The following is a 7,479-nucleotide window of genomic DNA, read 5'->3' as shown; positions in this document are numbered from 1 at the left end:
ACAACGTATTGAGAAGCATTGAAAGGGCTGATTTTCCAAGTAGTGTATTTGCATTCAAATTTCCTGAATTTGATTATTTGGGCTTTTTCTTTTTTAAATTGACATTGATGAAAAAGTAACTTTGAAGACAATGGGATATGCAAATAAGCACAAAATACCAAAATACCCATTTCAAGAACAACTAACTTCTGAGGCTCTTTCTGCCTCTTTGATGAATCAAACTGAACCCAGAAGGAGCCTTCTGCAGGTCATGCAGCCTGGTATTCCTGATATGTGGGGAAAACTGCTCCTAGCCCAAAGTTGGCCTCTTGGGGGCTTGCATATCTCTACACTGGAAACCCTCAAAGCCACTACTACATAAAGAGGATAAAACTTTTCCTTTGTAGTCTTGGCTTAGCCCCCAGATTTGAGTGCAGCCAAAAGCCCTGAAGCCACTCAGAGTCGTACTGAGTGGAGCCATCCTTCCAGTATGGACACGAGGCCACTCAAACACACAATGCTCTATGCCAGGTGACATAGGAATGTAGGGTTGTTGGTTATACAGCTCCTGGTTGTAGGTCTTGGTCAGATTGCCTGATTCCTCTGGTCTCCCTTTTCTCCTCAATTCAGTAAAGTAACAGCATATCTCACTTAGAGGCCTGCCTCAACAATTAAATGCAGTCTTATCAGTGAAGTGCTTAGTTTGGGGGTTTAACATGTACCAGGCACAAGAAATGCCTTTATTACACACAAGGACCTGAAATGTACTCGTAGCAAATTACGTGCGGTTCTTAGAGGGGTGGGTACTGTGATCCTGACATCAAAAGAAAAAAAAAAAAAAAAAGGAAAAGGGAAAAAAACCAAAACTGGTCTAGCAAGCTGGAGAGATGGTTCAGTAGTTAAGAAGGCATTCTGTTCTTGCAGAGGATCTGAGTTCTGTTCCGAACACACAACTACATGTAGCTCCAGCTCTCGGGAGTCCAGCGACCTCAGCAATCACCTGTGCTCAATGAGCACATGCCCATGGGGAAACACATGGACAAAATACATCTTAAAAATAAGTAAATAAAAGTTCTTTTTAAAAAAATGCAGTCCTGTGTATTCCAGGGCAGATACTTCAAAGTATTCACCCTCCTTTGAAGTAGAGATGGAGACAGGCTATGGTAAATAGGAATTGTAGTTAGATTGTTTTTGTTGTTACTACTGTTCAAAAGAAGAAGCTGTGGGGGACAGAGAAAGATATTCCATAAGGCCTTTGAGGGAAGTTGGACACCTTCACTGGGAGGTAAGCCATCAGACGGAGGGGTGTCTGGGCAGATGGACAAGCACATGGAGACAGCTAAGCGGTGAGTGGATGTATGTTTAGAAAGTTGGACTCATCTGTCCACTGCCAACCATAAGGGAAGACCACAGAAACCTTCTGAGGTCAGGGTTAGCATGCTACCCTCTGAATGATGTCGACCTGAATGAACTAAGGTGGTGGCTGGAGAGGAACATACAGGCTTTTGTTTTTAGGATAAACACGAGGCTGAACTGAGAAACCTTGGGTGACAATTATTCTTGACCAAGGAAGAGAGGGAGATGTTACAAATCACCCCCCCCGGAAAAATGCAGAGCCCCCCACCCATGCAAGACACCAGGCTGGCCACACCCAGAAATTCCCAGACTTTAGGCAGGTTCAGAATCACTGGGGGATAGGAAATAGGGGTGGTGAGAAATGAATTTTCTAATAGGAAATGAACCACAAAGTCTGTGGTAGAACTAGGAATCTGTGTTTTTAGCAGTCGTGCCACGATTAGGACCCAAATGAACCCTGTGAACTAAAAGAGGGTTTAAGCAGCAGCAACTCTCTTATTAGGTAGGGCTAACAAGTCAAGGAAGGAGGAAGGAGGAAGGAGGAAAGGAAGAGTATGAGCATAGTGAGGCTTGCTGCCTCTTGGTCATGTACTGTGAGAGACTATTGTTTTGGATTAGCTTCCATACAGGCTCCAACAGACCCAAATGGAAATCAAAATGGAGTCACTCGAGCTCAGGCTCATGCTCAAACCGAAACTAACTCATCACAAACTTGCTTGTCTGGAACTTCCCAGAAAACAAGTGACCATGGGGAGAAGAAGAGATCATGTGACAGAAAGAAAGAGATAATTAACCAAACAAATAAGATTTAGCTCAGTTAACTAGGAATTCCCCTCCGTATTGACTCTACAGAGAAAGTAACTGTGAGTTGATTTTATTTCTGCTTTCTGTAATTCTCGGAGCTAAACTCACCCACTCGGTCCATCCATTTTATAGAATAATATTTGTGTCCAGTTCTAGAACTGTTAATAAGAACCGATTAGATCATGTAAATAAATGTATAGTAATTTGATCTTTAGGTTATATGTAAGGAGGAAGTGGGGACCATATTTCTTTCTGTGGGTGATTAAAAAAAAAGAAAGAAAACTACTTAGTCACAAAGATTTCCGGGGCCTTGAGGTGGGTAGCACTTGAACTTGAGGGCTCATAAAAGCAGGAAATGCTGTGGAACCAGAGAAGAAAGGATACCATTGTCACCCTACAGTCATTCAACAGCTTTATTGGGTAACTACCTGCAGACCTGCCCTGTTTAAGACATTGGAGTTACAACGGTCAAGAGGAACGAAGTCATCTCCATAGACAAATAAAACATAATGTCGGCAATAAGTGCCACGAACAAGATTCAAAGTTGCCAGGCCTGGTGGCACAGGTTCATGATACCAGCTATTTGGAAGAATGAGACAGGGAGATTCCAAATTTGAGGCCAGTCTGAGACACAGGGTAGGTTCCAGTTCAGCATGAGTAACCTAGCTAAACATTATATAATACAACGGGAAAGTAACCTAAGTTTAATTTCAAGTGTTGGACAACAGAGGGGAGGAGAGATGGAGAGGTTGATTAGATTACAAACTAGGTCAGGAACAAAGACTGCTCTCTGTATGTCTTTTATGTACAGCCCAAGCAGGTTTGATACAAACAATGTATGCCCACCGACTCCAGTCTTTGGCATGAAAAATAATTACTCTTGGCTCCTAGGTGCAATAGACTGTTCAGTGTCACCTGGTTCTGCTGCTGCTGGTGGTGGGGACTTGTCCCAGGATCTGCTACTTTATGTAAAGTGTAAGGGTGGAGTCAGAGGCACTAGTGAGGTAGGTGGGGGCAGGGTAAGAAATGAGCTCCCCCCCCCCCCCAGTGTGGGCATGAGACCATGCTGCTTCTGGCTTACAGCGTTCTAGCATCTATTCTAACTCTCTCTGAGACTCTTCCTCTTTCATTCTTTTATCAAAATGCTCAGCAAGTAAGGCTGCAGCAATGGCTCAGAAGTTAAGAATACCTGTTCTTCTAGCAAAGGACTCTGGTTCAGTTCCCAGCCCCCATACAGTGGCTTGAAACCATCTATAACCCTAGTGTGGGGAGATACGGCAGGCATATCCATGCCTGCAGGCTAAATATTCATACATATAAAGTAAGATAAATCTAAAAAAAACACAACATGTATTTACCACGAAGTAGCTGGAGACATAGGTCAGTTTGTAGAGTGCTTGCCTGGTGTGTCTCAAGTCTTGGGTTCCATTCCCCATGCCACAGAAAACCAGGTATGGTAGTCCATTTCTGTAACCTCAGCACTCAGTAGGTGGGGGAAGGAAGGTCAAAGGATCAAGGATAACCTTGGCTACACGAGATCCTGCTTTTAAGAGTTTTAAAACTCTTATAAACATCTCTAGAGAGATCTCTGTGAGTTCAAGACCTACATAGTTTAAGGTCTGGGCTAGCCAAGGCTATATAGTGGGATCCTGCCTCACAAAATAAAAGTGAAAAGGAAGGAGGAAAAATGAAAATTTTCACCATGGGGAAAGTACAAGAGCTTTGAAAGCACCGAGCAGCATCACTAGCCTGGTCTGGAAGAGGAGAAGAGGGGTTCAACAGACTCGTGGGATAGACAGGAAGGTGGCCTTTAAGCTGATGATACATCGCCAAAGTGGGTAAAGGGATGTGTTTTATATATTGCTGGGACAAATTACTTAACAAAAGCAACTTATATTCCTCACTGTTCGAAGGATATAATCTACATGCTGGTTAGGGTTTCTCAGGTTGATATAAGCTGGGGTTTTCCAGAAAGAAGAAACCTCAGTTGATAGAATGTCCTCACTGGCCTCTAGGCAAACCTAGGAGGCTTTTTTTTATTTTTATTTTTATTAAATGATTGATGTGGGAGGGCCCAATCCACTGTGGGTGGTGCCACATCTATAAGAAAGCCATCTGAGCAAGCCATAGGGAGCAAGTCAGGAGGCAGCATTCCTTTAGCGCCTCCGCCTCAGTTCTTGCCTTCAGGTTCCCTAACTTCATGAGGGACTACATGTGTAAGCTGAAATAAAGTCTTTTCTTCTCAGGTTGCTTTCAGTCCTGATGTTTTATCACAGCAACATGAAGCTAACTGATATGGTTTATCACAGCTGCAGAAGTGGGAGGCAGCTGGTCACACTTTGTCCACAGTCAAGGAGCAAAGAGTGGTGGATAACCCCAGACTAGATTCTATCCAGAAATCCACTTCAGTTGATCCATCACAGATACACCCAGAGGTCTTTTTGTTTCTGTTTTCTTTTCATGATTCTAGATCCTGTCCAGTGACGGCACTCACCATCACAGAGTGTAAGGATGGTTTACAAAGACTCCAAGGTAACAGCTAACTTAAGTAGTTCATAGTGTTGAAGCACATAGCATGGGTGTGCAGAGAGGATGAAGAGATGTAAACAAAGCTTAAGAGACCTCATGAAGAATTTGGGCTTCATCTTGGATTGTCATTGTTTACTGCACCTAAAAGCCCGTCTAGGAGCTTAAAGTGGAAGGTGCTTATGTGCTCCTAACTTAGAAGATTGGCAAACTGGGTTGTCACACCTGGATCACTTTTCTGATGATTCTCCTTGTGGTTTTCACCACGTGAAGGCTGGAAAGTATAAAACAGTCTTACTCATGCTTGACATTTGGTGCTAACTATTGTGTGTGCTGTGCCTTTCAGGTGAGCTGGCTAGGATTTCCTACAGATTCAAAAAGATGAAAGGAGAAACCAAGTCCCTTTGAGGCTTAAATCCAGAAGTTCCACAATGTTACTTCTGCTACACTCAAATGAAAAAAAAAAATGTATGATGCCAGCCCTAATGGAAGAATCAACGATGAGTTTATGGTTATTTTTAACTTATTATACCCCGGATAGTGTTGGCCTGAACCAAAACAGTGGCTAGAGAGAAATGAGGATATTTAGAAAGCAGAATTGGAAACCTTGGGAGCAGGATAGTTAAAATAACTTTTATTCACCTGATGTAATTGTTGTTTCTGAGGTTTACTGCCTTTGTACAACCTAATCTAGGCCTAGAATGTTTTCAGCCTCTGAAACTTACCGCTGAATAAGCTCACCCTTTTAGTTCTTTCTGAACTCTGGCTGGGCTGCTTCAACTCAGCTGTTCTGGCTCAAACTCCTCTGCAAGCTGACTGATTCAATCTGGCTTCTCCCTCTTGGCCTCTCCTAAATTGCTCTGCTTGGCTTTATACTAACTTTGACAATCTGTTCTAATCTACTAGCTCCTTCTCATTCTCTGCCTCGCTCTGTTTTTATCTGTGTCTGACTCGTTCTCTCTTTAACCTTTCTTTGTAAAATTCTTCCAGTAAAACTGCCTCCTTTTTTTCTGGCTCTCTCTGTGTACTGTTCTCTCTTAAGTAGCTTCTCTTTCCTCTCTCTTCTTCTGAGAGTTGGGCATATCCTGTTTTGTCAAATCTTTTTCTGATTTGTCACTTTGTCTGTCACTCAAACATCACTTTTAAACATAAAGAGTTTCCTTCTACAAACTAACTCTAGCTTTATTGTTTGGGATTAAAGGTGTGTACTAAGGGTGTGTCTGTATTCTGGGCATAGGGTCTAAAGAATTGTGCTAATGGTGAGCCACACCACAACTAGAAACAGATTTTTTTTTCCCCAGAAACAATCCAGTCTCCCAGTTCACAGTGTGATCAAATATCCTGCAACAGAGGATTGCTCCTGAGAGGCAGTTACAAATGACTCCTAGGTTTGTGGCTTGAGTGATTAATGGGTGGTAATGCCCAGTGTTTAGAGAAAGAAAAGAACAGGTTTAGGCAGAAGATGATGTCTGTGAGTCATGTCAAGGAAGAGGTGTCTTTTAGATAGTCAGATGGAGAAGAGCAAGAAGTAGGCGGAAGACAGATGAGGCTCCGGGACAAGTGTGACTACAGATACCAGTTTGGAAGGATCAGATGCCAGAAGCATTTCTCAAAGTGGTTGTATCCCAGAACAGAGTGCTTTGGGAGTAGACTCTAACACCTTAGTTTGTACTTGACCCAAATCAGTAGAAGTCTATTCTACTGCCAGTATTTTGTAGAAATACAGTATTTTGTAGAAATCAGTAGAAGTCTATTCTACTGCTAGTATTTTGCCATAGCAATGGGTTATACACTGACTCCAAAATTTACCTAACAACTATTTTTTAAAAGATTTATTTATTTTGTGAATATGAGTGCTCTACCTGTAGAGCTAGAACATGCACACCTGTGTTCCAGAAGAGAGCATCAGATCCCACATGGTTATGAGCTGTCATGAGGTTGCTGGGAATTGAACTCAGGATCTCTTAACCGCTAAGTCATCTCTCGAGATGTTAGTCTTTTGTTAGTACCTTCCCATTTGAATCTGAAGAAGGTACTGACAGTCTTTTTGTTTGTGGTGCTGGCTCATCCCAGTTTGATGAAAAACAAAGTGAAAAGTATTCAGTTTGGCAGCACATGTGTTAAAATTGGAACAATATAGGAACTGGAGAGATGGCTCAGCGGTTAAGAGCACTTATAGCACCTGCAGAAGACACAGGTTCAGTTCCCAAAACCCACAGGGCAGCTCACAACCATCGAGCTCACAACCATCGGTAACTCACGTTCTGTAGGATTAGAACTCAGTAGGCACACAAATTATATATATATATATATATATATATATATATATATATATATATATATATGTATATGCAGATAAAGCACTCACACTTATAAAATAAGTTATTTTCAAACCGTTTTTTAAAAAGTGGATTGACACAGAAAACAAATTAACATGGTCCCCACACAAAGGCGAACGGCACAATCAAAACCTTCCATATATTTGAAACTCATTACTTTATCTATTTAGAAAAATTAGTAAAAATAAACACACACATGCCAAATGAGAGGAATGGATTAAGATGTTTGGGAAATGTTCAATGGAGAAAATCTCTGTCTATATTCAGGGACATTTAAAATAAATTTTCTGGGCGAATAATAATTACAAAGTGACACTTATTAATCGCTTACTCGCTGTGGCTACGACAGATATCACCGCTTTTCTTGGAGGATACAGGTGCTTCATGTTCATGTAGCGTGGTTAAGCACAAACCTCCCCTGCATAGAATATTCACATACCATCAAATTAGAAAAGGAAAATACGCTCTCTCGGCT

This window comes from Mus musculus, chromosome 4 (assembly GCF_000001635.26).
Source record: "Mus musculus strain C57BL/6J chromosome 4, GRCm38.p6 C57BL/6J".
Taxonomy (NCBI): Eukaryota; Metazoa; Chordata; class Mammalia; order Rodentia; family Muridae; genus Mus; species Mus musculus.
Note: the sequence above shows the minus strand (reverse complement) of the source record.